The sequence below is a fragment of the Emys orbicularis genome, chromosome 6 (assembly GCF_028017835.1).
Source record: "Emys orbicularis isolate rEmyOrb1 chromosome 6, rEmyOrb1.hap1, whole genome shotgun sequence".
NCBI classification, from domain to species: domain Eukaryota; kingdom Metazoa; phylum Chordata; order Testudines; family Emydidae; genus Emys; species Emys orbicularis.
Window position 1 is genome coordinate 78,137,819 of NC_088688.1, and position 12,982 is coordinate 78,150,800.

Sequence of the window (12,982 nt, forward strand, 5' to 3'; positions counted from 1 at the left end):
CACACAGGAAAAGCCCCGGGAAAATTTGAATTCCTTTTCCTGTCTGGGCAGTTTGAATCTCATTTCCTGTTTGGACATCGTGGCGAGCTCAGCAGCACTGGCAACGATGCAGAGCTCTCCAGCAGAGATGGCCATGCAATCTCAGAATAGAAAGAGGGCCCCAGCATGGACTGATCGGGAAGTCTTGGATCTGATCGCTGTGTGGGGCGATGAGTCCGTGCTTTCCGAGCTGTGATCGAAAAGACGGAATGCAAAGATCTATGAGAAGATCTCAAAAGCCATGGCAGAGAGAGGATACAGCCGGGATGCAACGCAGTGCCGCGTGAAAATCAAGGAGCTGAGACAAGGCTACCAGAAGACCAAAGAGGCAAACGGACGCTCCGGATCCCAGCCCCAGACATCCTGTTTCTACGAGGCACTGCATTCCATCCTAGGTGCGGCCGCCACCACTACCCCACCACTGACCGTGGACTCTGAGGATGGGATATTGTCGACGGCCGGTTCCTCGGAGATGTTAGCGGATGGGGAAGATGAGGAAGGAGATGAGGCGGACGAGGCAGTCGACAGCACTTACAACGCTGATTTCCCCGACAGCCAGGATCTCTTCATCACCCTTACAGAGATCCCCTACCAACCGTCCCCAGGCGTTAACCCGGACACAGAATCAGGGGAAGGATCACTCAGTAAGTATTTTAAACATGTAAACATTTATTTTTAACAGAACAGGAATATTAACAATATTAACAATGGGTTTTTCATGATTAGTTTGCCCTAGGCGCTTAAGGTTTCAGTCCTTGGCAGTGCAACTACTGGAAAAAAATCTAACAATGTCCGGTTTAGCATGATTGGTTTGCCCTAGGCGCTCTACTGTTTAGTCCCTGCCAGTGCAGCTACAGTAAAATCCGGTCTATATGTCCGGGGATAGAGCAGAAATCCTCCTGGGACATCTCCACGAAGCTCTCCTGGAGGTAATTGGAAAGCCTTTGCATCAGGTTCCTGGGGAGAGCGGCCTTATTGGGTCCTCCGTGGTAGGAAACGTTTCCGCGCCCGGAGACAATCAAGTACTCGGGGATCATTGCCTTGCAGAGCATGGCAGCATACGGCCCTGGTCTTTGCAGGCTTTCCCGAAGCATCCTTTCTTTCTCAGTCTCTGAAATCCTCATCAGAGTGATGTCGCTCATGGTGACCTGCTTTGAATTAGGTAGGGGAATGTTAGTATTGGGACTGCTTGCCTGTTCCTTTACAGAGCTGTAACGGGCGGTTTACAGCCACGCGGTGGAGGCGGGAGAGGAGCAGCATACAGGGATCTTTCCCTGGGACAGCCGCGAGGGGGTGGGACAGGGGCAGAGTTCATGCTTGCCGGATTGCTGGCAGCAGGGACTGGCATTGCTTTGAACGTGAAAGGAGGCCAGTGCTATTATTAAAGTTTTAAGCAGCCACAAGTCTACGGCTTACCATGTCAGCCTGTTACCCAAATTCCGCTGTCCTGCCCCGCTTGTCTGATCTGCACTGCAAGACCCCAGGCACTGAATGCGAAGGCCGAAAATTCGACCTTGTCCTGAGTGCGCATGTGATAGGTGCTGTGCATGGTCTTGTTCACAGAGAAAGACTATGTTCTTTGTTCACCAAAAAATTTATCTTTCTGAGGAATTCACTCCCTTTTTCCCATCCCACAGCTGCGACTGTCTCCTGAACTACCCTGGCATCACACTCCCAGAGGCTAGCGCAGATTAGGCGTAGGAAGAAGAGGACATGGGAGGACATGTTCTCGGAACTTATGGGCTGCTCCCAAGCCCAGGCAGCCCAGCAGACCCAGTGGAGGGAGAACTTGTCCCAAATCCACCGATTACACATGGAACGGGAGGAGAGGTGGCGGCAGGAAGACCAGCAGGTGACTCAAACGCTGCTTGGACTAATGAGGGAGCAAACGGACACGCTCCGGCACCTTGTGGATGTTCTGCAGGACCGGAGGCAGGAGGACAGAGCCCCGCTGCAGTCTATCTCTAACCGCCCTCCCCCGCCACAAAGTCCCATACCCCCCTCACCCAAAGTCCCAAGAAGGAGGGGCGGCAGAGTCCGTGAAAACTCTCACTCCACCCCTGCAGACTGCTCAAGTACCAGAAGGCTCTCATTCCCCAAAATGTGATAAGTCCTTTCTTTCCCGCCTCACCCAAGCCCCCGTCCCAGTTTCATCCCCCAGTTTCATGTGTAGTTGCTAATAAAAAATACGTTTCTGTTAATTACTGTTTCCATCATGTTCTTTTAGAGGAGAGTCTGTTTGAAGGGGGGGAAAGGGGGTTGGTAATTGGACAGGACAGTCACCTTTACCAGGGTACAGAGGCGGGGGCAGGTTCAGCAGCAGGGCACACACACATTGCAGTCACTAGTTACCCTGGTCAGTCTGGGAGGTGGTTTTCATGTTCTGTGTGGGGGGGGGCTATGTGACTTTGTGGCGGGGGAGGGCGGTTAGAGATCTTATGCAGCGGTCCTTACCCTGGATCACAGAGCCACGCAGCAGGGGATCTGTAACCGTCCTCCCCCTGCCACAAAGTCACATAGCCCCCACACACAGAGTCCCGAACAGGAGGGGTGGCAGGCTCCGTTGAAACAACCAGTCCACCAGTGCGGAGCCTGTCATTCCTCGAGTTTAGAAGCGTCCTTTGCATCACTACACTACACCCGCTCCCCACCACAGTCTGCGTCCCAGGTTCAACACTTTACCGCGAAAACAGTAATAAAGAAAACGGTGTTCATTAACAAATTTCAAGTGATTTTATTTTTAAACGTGTGTTGGAAGGGGGGGAACGGGGTGAACGGGGTATGTAACTGGAGACGATAGTGAACATTCACTGGGTAAAGAAACGGGGGCAGGTTCAGCTTCTCTGTAAACAAACTTAATAGTCACAGGTTACCTTGCTCACTCAGGAACCTAGCTTTCAAAGCCTCCCAGATGCACAGCGCGTCCCGCTGGGCTCTTCTAATCGCACGGCTGCCTGGCTGGGCATAATCAGCACCCAGGCTATTTGCCTCAACCTCCCACCCCGCCATAAAGGTCTCCCCCTTGCTCTCACACAGATTGTGGAGCACACAGCAAGCTGCAATAACAATGGGGATATTGGTTTCGCTGAGATCAGAGCGAGTCAGTAAGCTTCTCCATCTCCCCTTGAGACGTCCAAAAGCACACTCCACCACCATTCTGCACTTGCTCAGCCGGTAGTTGAAGAGTTCTTTTTCACTGTCCAGGGCGCCTGTATAGGGCTTCATGAGCCAGGGCATTAGCGGGTAGGCTGGGTCCCCGAGGATCACTATAGGCATCTCCACATCCCCAAGAGTTATTTTGTGGTCCGGGAAGTAAATACCTTCCTGCAGCCGTCTAAACAGACCAGAGTTCCTGAAAACACGAGCGTCATGAACTTTGCCTGGCCATCCGACGTTGATGTTTGTAAAACGTCCCCTATGGTCCACCAGTGCTTGCAGCACCATTGAAAAGTAGCCCTTTCGGTTAATGTACTGGCTGGCCTGATGGTCCGGTCCCAGGATAGGGATGTGAGTTCCATCTATAGCCCCACCGCAGTTTGGGAATCCCATCGCGGCGAAGCCATCTATGATGACCTCCACGTTTCCCAGGGTCACTACCTTTGAGAGCAGTAGCTCAACGATTGCGTTGGCTACTTGCATCACAACAACCCCCACGGTAGATTTGCCCACGCCAAAGTGGTTCGCGACTGACCGGTAGCTGTCTGGCGTTGCAAGCTTCCAGAGGGCTATGGCCACTCGCTTCTGGACAGTCATGGCTGCTCGCATCCGGGTGTCCTTGCACTTCAGGGCAGGGGACAGCAACTTACAAAGTTCCAGGAAAGTCCCCTTCCGCATGCGAAAGTTTCGCAGCCACTGTGATTCATCCCAGACCTGCAGCACTATGCGGTCCCACCAGTCCGTGCTTGTTTCCCGGGCCCAGAATCGCCGTTCCACAACATCAACATGACCCATTGCCACCATGATGTCCTCGGTGCGGGGTCCCGTGCTTTGTGACAGGTCTGTGCCACTCTCAGACTTCAGGTCCTCACCGTGCTGCCGTAGCCTCCTCGCCCGATTTCTCAGCATCTGCCTCTGGGAAAGGTGGATGATAAGGTGCGAGGTGTTGACAACAGCCATAACTGCAGCGATGGTCGCAGCGGGCTCCATGCTCGCAGTGCTGTGGCGTCCGCGCTGTCACTGACCAGAAAAGTGCGCGAACTGATTTCCCGCCGGCGCTTTCAGGGAGGGAGGGCGGGAGTGATGGTTGGATGACGACAGTTACCCAAAACCACCCTCGACACATTTTTTTCCCCAGAAGGCATTGGGGGCTCGACCCAGAATTCCAATGGGCAGCGGGGACTGCGGGAACTGTGGGATAGCTGCCCACAGTGCACCGCTTCCAATGTCGACGCTTGCCCCGTTAGTGTGGACTCACAAAGTCGAATTACTGTCCTTAGTGTGGATACACACGTTCGACTTTGTAATATCGATTCCACATATTCGATTTAAGTAAAATCGAACTACTCTCGTAGTGTAGACATACCCTTAGGACGGAAGAATCCCATGCACTACGACAGGCTGGGGACCGACTGGCTAAGCGACAGTTCTGCAGAAAAGGATCAGGGGATTACAGTGGACGAGAAGCTGGATATGAGTCAACAGTATGTCCTTGTTGCCAAAAGGTCTAATGGCATATTGGGCTGCATTATTAGGAGCATTGCCAGCAGATCAAGGGAAGTGATTATTCCCCTTTATTTGGCACTGGTGAGGCCACATCTGGAGTATTGCATCCAGTTTTGGGCGCCCCGCTACAGAAAGGATGTGGACAAATTGGAGAGAGTCCAGCGGAGGGCAATGAGAATGATTAGGGGGCTGGGGCACATGACTTATGAAGAGAGGCTGAGAGAACTGGGCTTATTCTGTCTGCAGAAGAGAAGAGTGAGGGGGGATTTGGTAGCAGCCCTCAACTACCTGAAGGGGGGTTCCAAAGAGGATGGAGCTAGGCTGTTCTTAGTGGTGGCAGAGGACAGAACAAGGAGCAATGGTCTCAAGTTGCTGTGTGGGAGGTCTAGGATATTAGGAAAATCTATTTCACTAGGAGGGTGGTGAAGAGGGTGAAGCACTGGAATGGGTTACCTAGGGAGGTGGTGGAATCTCCATCCTTAGAGGTTTTTAAGGCTCAGCTTGACAAAGCCCTGGTTGGGATGATTTAATTGGGGTCGGTCCTGCTTTAAGCAGGGCGTTGGACTAGATGACCTCCTGAGGTCTCTTCCAACCGTAATCTTCTATGATTCTATGTTATACATCATGCTGACAATAGACATCCTCACATTAGTGTTTTAGGCAACACTTGGACCAGTTTGTCATGACAGCTTTCGCACCCCTTTAAAGGGACTAAATAGAGTCAATGTCACAGGTAGCAGCACTAGAGATACTGTTATGTGTTTGGGAACGAGGTTCTGTTGTTTCCTTTGTGTACTATACTTGACCTTTGAAATCATTTGGCAGCCCCCCTTGGAGTGAAATATTCCATTCTTCTATACTTTGCTTAAAGCAAATAATCTCAAATAGTATAAACTGGCAAGAGAGGGTTAAATTGCATCCCAGTCATGTTTGCAGAAATATTTTTTCATTGGTAATGTCCTGCATTTTATAATCATGTTTTGGAGAATATAGAAAAATGTTCAAACTCTTGTTTTCAGATTCTATTCTGCCAGTTCAGAAGACAGACTGAGAGTATAGGCAATAGCATAATTGCGCTTCAACAAAAGCACACAAATAGATAATAAAGCATGACATTCTTGTATTCATAACTTACTAGGTTTCACAGCAGAGCCATTTTGTTCCCCATGGAAACAAACTGCATAAATAAATGGATTTTATTTTAACACATTGTCTTTAACTTTCTAGTCAGAGAGAACGCAATACAGTGGAATAGTTCTCGTTGGCATAGTGATAAAGGAATTTATGATGGATTATTTTATGAAAGTTTTTTTTAAATAAAAAATCATTGAGTGTCAAGCCTCTAATTAATGTTTACAGTTAAGAATGTAAAGGAAATCTGTTCTTTCTCACAGCTGCTAAAATATGAATAGGTCTTTTTTCCATCCTTGGAGATGCATACTGAATATATGTATACAAGCAACTTAATGTATGCATGATGAATTAAACTGAGGAACACTGACATTTAAATGCATTAGAACTGTGCTGAACTGAAATAATAATTATCACCAGCAGCACAATATAAATATTTAAAGATACTGTACCTATTCAGTAACTGCAGAGGCACCAGTCTGAATTTATCAAAAATCAATTCTGAATACCTCCAGCAAAATAATAGAATCTGGAAGGGAAACATCTTTGAATCATTAATATGGAAGAAAATTTAATCCTGTATGATAAGCATGCTCCTAGATGCTTGCACAAACAGGATTCCCACATCGAGGCTTTTACATAAACAAGAAGGGTATAAATATCAGGAAGTGCAGTTGAGCTAAGACCTACCCAACTTTTTCCACTTTATTTCCCAAACTATACTGTAACTTATTGACTAGGACATGGAGGCAAAAGAACGACACACACATGGAATAGATTTCAGCATTAGGCTGAAATGTTAGTAATTTAGCACCAGGGTGGGGGCTCCCTCCTCTCACAGACCAGACCTTTAAATGTGTCTAGTGTGGGGTTACAGGCAGGGGCGGCTCCAGGCACCAGTGCAGCAAGCACGTGCCTGGGGCGGCAAGCCACGGAGGGCGGCCTGCCGGTCGCTGTGAGGGTGGCAGGCAGGCGGCTTTTGCCTGCGGGAGGTCTGCCGGTCCCGTGGCTTCGGTGGCAATTCGGCGGCGGGGACGCCGATGGCGCGGCACCAGCGGATCTCCCACAGGCATGCCGCCGAATCCGCGTGACCAGCAGACCGCACGCAGGCGCACTGCCGAAAGCTGCCTGCCTGCTGTGCTTGGGGCGGCAAAAAACATAGAGCCGCCCCTGGTTACAGGGCTGCTACTATGCGAACAATAACGTAGTGTAGACCCTTCGCAGCCTATCCACTAGGACTCTGCTTACTTCTGAATCTCCTGTACAGAGGAGAGGATAGCGGTTTCCAAAGTGGGGACATCAGTCCACAAAGACTCCAGCTCTCCCCTTCTCCTATAGGGATAAATTAGACCCTGGATTTTATTGGTGGACCTTCTCCTATAGGGAGAAGGTCCACCAGTAAAATCCAGGGTCTAATTTATCCCTGGGAGCTGGCCTGTTCAGCACTGATCTGCTCTAGACACTGGCTGAAAGTTGTGTTAAGATTAACAGTATTTTCCTAATAACCTTTCCAAATCCTATTGCTTTCAATGCAATTATGCATCCGTGATTCTGAAAGGAAGGCAAAACCCCCTACCAAACCTTTGCTGATGTGGTCCAATGGGAAAAATTACTTCCTGATCCCAAAATAATTTGATGATCAGATCTGCAACATAACAAAAACACAGCTTCCAGCTGTTTAGGGGAGGGTGTGTATGAGAGAAAAAAACCAAATGCAAAAGCCAATCAGCTAATCCAGTCTCCCGTTTCCAGCCAATTGGAAGGCAGCAGATCTGAGGTGGGGGCAGCCCCTTTCTTGCTAGGCATGTACTCTCACATTCTTCCTTCCAGATGCTGCACGATAGCCCCTGTGGTCCCTTCAAAGTTCCCCTCCTCCCATTTGACTGCAGGGGAGAGGGCAGTTTCTATACATTATTTGAGGTAGAACTTGCACTGCACATAGCATGGCCATCCTCAGGCTGTTCCAGCTTTGCCATTTAAGAACTAGCTGTGAAGAAAGTTTGTATTGAGTAACACTTTCCCTTCCTTTCTCATACAGATGTTGTACATTGCTGGAATCAAGCAGCATAATTTTTCTGTAGAATATATAGAGTATGGCAATTTGCCAGGGAAAAAAATATTCATGTATGGTGGTATAAGATAAGAATTCATAAAGAAAAATACATGGCTATCTTGACCATTAACAGAGGGCAAATAATCCAATTTAATGAGTAACTGCAATGGCATTTATGTTTAGAGTGCACTTTACCACTCATCACTTTCTGCCGTGTTTCCTCTGAGTTCTTGTGCCAAGAAAAACAATTTTGTTTCATGACTCCATTGAAATGACTGATTTCTACAGAATGCCCATCATTGCAGTCCCTTGCTCAGGCAAAACTCCCATTGAAATAACTGGGATTATGTTGAAGCTGATGGGAGTTTGTATCCGTGGATTGCAAGGTTGAGTCCAGAATCCCCATCTTAAGGAGATGTCTAAAGCCAAATCAAAAGATAATGACTGAATGCTTAGGTTACAAGGAAGGCCACCATGTTACGTGATGAGATTCTAAATGCTCTCAACTTCAATAGTAGCAAGGTCACTCTGCACCTTTCAGATGGGTCGCAGTACATCATAGGACCAATGCTAAAAACTAACAAGAATTCCAACAAGAAATAACTAAGCAAGTAATGTGTGCTAATTAGTTGCAATTTTAAAAAGGCTTTTAATGAATAATTTCTGACACTTTAAGTTTAGATTCTTGGTCTGTGTTAACTAGTAGAACACATCAAATCGCTGCTTATTTTCCTTTGTTGCTGGGTGCTCAATGTGCAGAATCAATATTGCAAGCATTAGTGAAGAAGGGAAAGAGATTACTATCTTTTCCTCCTGCCTGATAGAAGTAATTATCTCTTCTGCCTTAGTTTATAAATTAAAATCCCTGTAATAAAATTTCTGAATAAAATACTGGTAATCACATTCTTTAAAGTATGAATATACAATAATAACTTTAATTCACTTCTGGATTTCCACTGCTTAAATTGTGCTTTAATGTTTAAAAAGCAAATCAAAACAAAGTACAGTTATATTAAGCCAAAGTCATATTCAAGTGAGAGACACAAGTATTATCTTTGGCACCACCCTGTAACCCTGACTTCCCACTTAAGTTTGGAAGAGAGCTTTTGTGCTGCATCTCTTAAAGGTGCAGCACAGAATGGACAGTCCAATAAAAGCAGTGGGCTTTAAGGCAACTTTCTGCCTTCATAATCGTGGGCTGCTATGCTATGATACTCCTGGCATAATTTAAACCTCCAGCGTTGTCTTTATGGCAGGTGGGCATCATTTGCTATGGGGCAAGAGGCAGTTGTCTCCCCAGACCTTGGTTTGCCCCCTGCTGAATTTTCATAGGTATATGTGCTCCATTAAGTCTTCCCCTCCCGCCCTCGCAACTTTGGATGTGATCATTAGGAAGCAAACTTTGCACCCACCTCCAGATGTTTCTGAAATTATGTGCCTGCTCTCTAAGATGCCTTATCAGATGCAACACTGGCCAGAAACTCTGTAGTACTGTCTGCTGCAGCCTATCCTCCAACACCACCCTAATGCCACCAGCCCCACTGAGCACATTCCTCATGCTGGGGCTTATGTGGGGTTTTTGGAGGCGAGTGCTATAGCTGTTCTACATATTACGTGCTCTGGGCCAATCCACATCCAGCTGAATGTGACGCTTTACACTGGCCCCTTTACACTTGTCTGGCTGTCTTATCCAGCATCAAGGAGGCAGGGCTGGTGATGCCTTTGGTGCATAAGGGCTGCAGGATCAGGCCCCAAGTCACCTGGGCCATCTGTCAGCTAAGACAGGATTGTTTCCTACAGTGTTTCTTTTAGTATTTTGTTCAGCCTTAGGGTCAATGCTCTGAATGATTAGGCTTCCACTTCTTCTAAATTCTGTCTCTCGAGATATTCCTCCAAAGCTATAAATCAGGGTTTCTTCCTTTCAAATCAACATTTTTTACTTTTAGTGCCACAACTGATCCCAAACAATTAAAGAATAAACTCATTTCTCAAAAATTGATGTTAAAATAAGGCTTGAGAGAAAATTTTATCTTTAAAGAGCTAAAAAAGGTACCAAATGCTTTAACACAGTTGACAAATCCATAATCAGGAAATATAATATATAAAATATCCACCTGCCAGTAGTGAAGACTTAAAATAAAAAATTAATGTTCCAAAGTAGCCAGCTTTCTTCTTCACTTTGCAAATGTTTACATGGGGGGTGGGGGGGAGGAAGGTTTGATCTATTTTTTCCCATTGACTCCAGTTAAGATAGCCAGGTGTAAGTTTAGACATAAATTTATCTTAATGACGGTAGAAAGTTACAATACTTTTGAAAGCTAAATGTATGTAACAGAAAACTCCTTCAAAGCAACTCAGCCCACTAGTGTAAGGTGATCTGAGTTTTAATGCGCTTCAGTAACCACAAAGGTACAAAACTGAGTTTCAATAAAGCAGTCTTTGCAGCAAATTTACTGTAGTGATAATCCAATACCTTCCCAAACTGATTAATTCATTGAAGGGAATTCGCCTGCTGTCTGTTAATTGTCAGAAATGTCTAATTGCTTGGAAATCAAATACCTACTGCTGCAGAAGAGGCTTCAAGAAATACTATAAGATAATTAAAACATAAAGGTTATACACAAATACCAAATCCATCAAGACAGTAAACATGCTTTAGCAACAGCCCTGAGTACATTTCTTTTTCAATTGCAAAATGTAAATAGGTTTAGAAAACAGCTTGCTGGTGGGATGATGGATAGGATGCCCATAACAGTTTAATTAACTCCAGTTTCCTACATGTTAAAGGTTGCTCCAGTCCACTGGCTCATGTAACAAACCCTCTTAGGATTTCATTAGCTGTTGCTTGATATGAAACATGGTATACCTTCTTAGGGGGTTACATTTTGCCCTGGCCTTCTGCTGAACTAAAGGCCTTATCAAAGGCTACAAAATACAATCTCCTGTTTTCTTTACAACTATCCAGACACTTTAAAATCTCAAGTGTAGGTTTTGTTTCATTTATTTATTTATTTATTTTATTTAACTTTCTATTATCAAGCTGAAAAAAAATCAGAAACATAAGTACTTCTTAAATTCATGGCCTTTGAACTACAGAGGTTTGTAAATGATTGATTTTCATGTTAATAATAAAAGCATTTTCACTATGTGGGCCAAATTTCTGCATTTCAATACTCCATGCAACCTCACTAGATAAAAATTGGCTCAGAATTTAGCACATTACCTTCACTCCCTCTTTTAAACTCTCCAACAATTCAGACTGTTATATAGACAACATAAGAGAAACCTTGCTGGTTTCAACCTGAAGAAAGTGATTGTAAGAGAATCCACACACAGGCTACAAGAAAAATGTTTTTTTCTGTCGTGAGAAGTCTTTATTTACAGTCCTTCACCTACTCAAAAGGCAATGTTCCATCTGCAATGACAAAATTCTGTCATTCAAAACAGTAGGTGAAAATGAAGCTGAGGGGGGCTTTTTTATATGTTTTTTAAAAAGACAGAAAACAAATATAATAATATCAGCCTAGATTCAGTTGGGCTTCAGATGATTTAGCTTTATCATTAGCAAATAAAAATGTTGTTTATCTTTTGACCACACCAGAGTAGCTTGATATTTAGTTTAGAAAAGTTAAAAATAAAATTCTAGCTACTTCAGACAGATTATTCTTGCAATACCACTAGAATGCTATTATACAGAAAAACATCATATATAATCTCAATTAATAAAGATCTATTTACACAGCTACTTAAAGAAGCAGGCTATTATAATGCTCATTAACACCATTTTCTAATGTTCCCATGGGAAAGGTTATCAAGCTGTCTATTAAGGACTTGCTTCCTTTACATTAGTAATCGCTGACCTACCCTGTGCAGAGGCTATTATGAGCAACTGTGTTTTGATTCTGTCATGGCATCGTTTTGTTACAAGATGAAATGACAAGTGTATTTCATGTGCTTTGGCGATGGCTTTCAGAAACTCCAACCACATTTTAAAACTACTCTTTTAAGCTGCTTCCTAGTGTCTCCAGACTTAGTCAAACATGTATGACTATCCTTATAAACAATGATTTAGAGGAAGAAATTTAACACTCCAGATTTGCCGCTTCCATTTGTCAATAATTTTGTACTTTCCTTGCCCTCTGCTATGTTATCAGTCATCTATGTCCCATGGGAAATGCTGCAGGCTTGCGGTTAAATTAAGGTTCTATCTCTAGTGATTGTCTTTAGCAAACTCAATAGGTTCCCAAACAAACCTTATCTGCATTGAATGCAGCCATAAATGGGGACAACAGGGACAGTTTTCTTCCCCATTGACATAAATGCTAAGATTAATACAGAATAGTGCTGGAAAGGCAAAAAAGAAAAAATAACTCAGTTTAAATAAATTGTATATATATTAACCTATTAATCAGAACAGTGCTCTGATGTGGAGATGGGTTTGGGATAAAAATTCCCAACCCTTATCTGGAGAAAAATAAAAAATGGACTCAGAAAGGAACACTATTATTGCATCTCTCACCTTCATATCTGGCTTTGTTTTTTTAATTTAGCTTCTTTGTGTAGTACACTTTGGCCACTGTGACCAAACTTTTCTTCTGTACTTTGGAGAAACTCCCTGATTCAAAGGGAACCTTGTTTATGGACTCATCAAATAAAAGCAACTGAACCATACAAAATAAACATGATTCACTCCTCTGCTATGGGGAAGTTGGGTAGAAAATTAGGCCATGGGCCATTTGTAGATATGGGGCCAGATCCTTAGCTAGTGTAAGTCTGCATAGCTCCACTGAAGTCAATGGAGCTATTTGGATTTACATCAGCTGAGCATCTGGCCTTGGCACTTGACTTGACAGACAGTGCCTGGACTCTGTTCAGACTCTGGAGGTTTAAAGCACATAGGATACCACAAAGCACAAAGACCTACTACACACCAGGGTGAGGCGGTACCTTCTCAGAGGCAGGAGGGCTACATGTGGCAATTGTGGCACAAGGGCTACATCAGCAGGGACAGCCATACGGGACTCTGTCACATTTTGGGGTGCAATCCATACCAGTGAGGGGTTGTGTCACCTCCTGCCTTGTAGCCCTGGATACCTT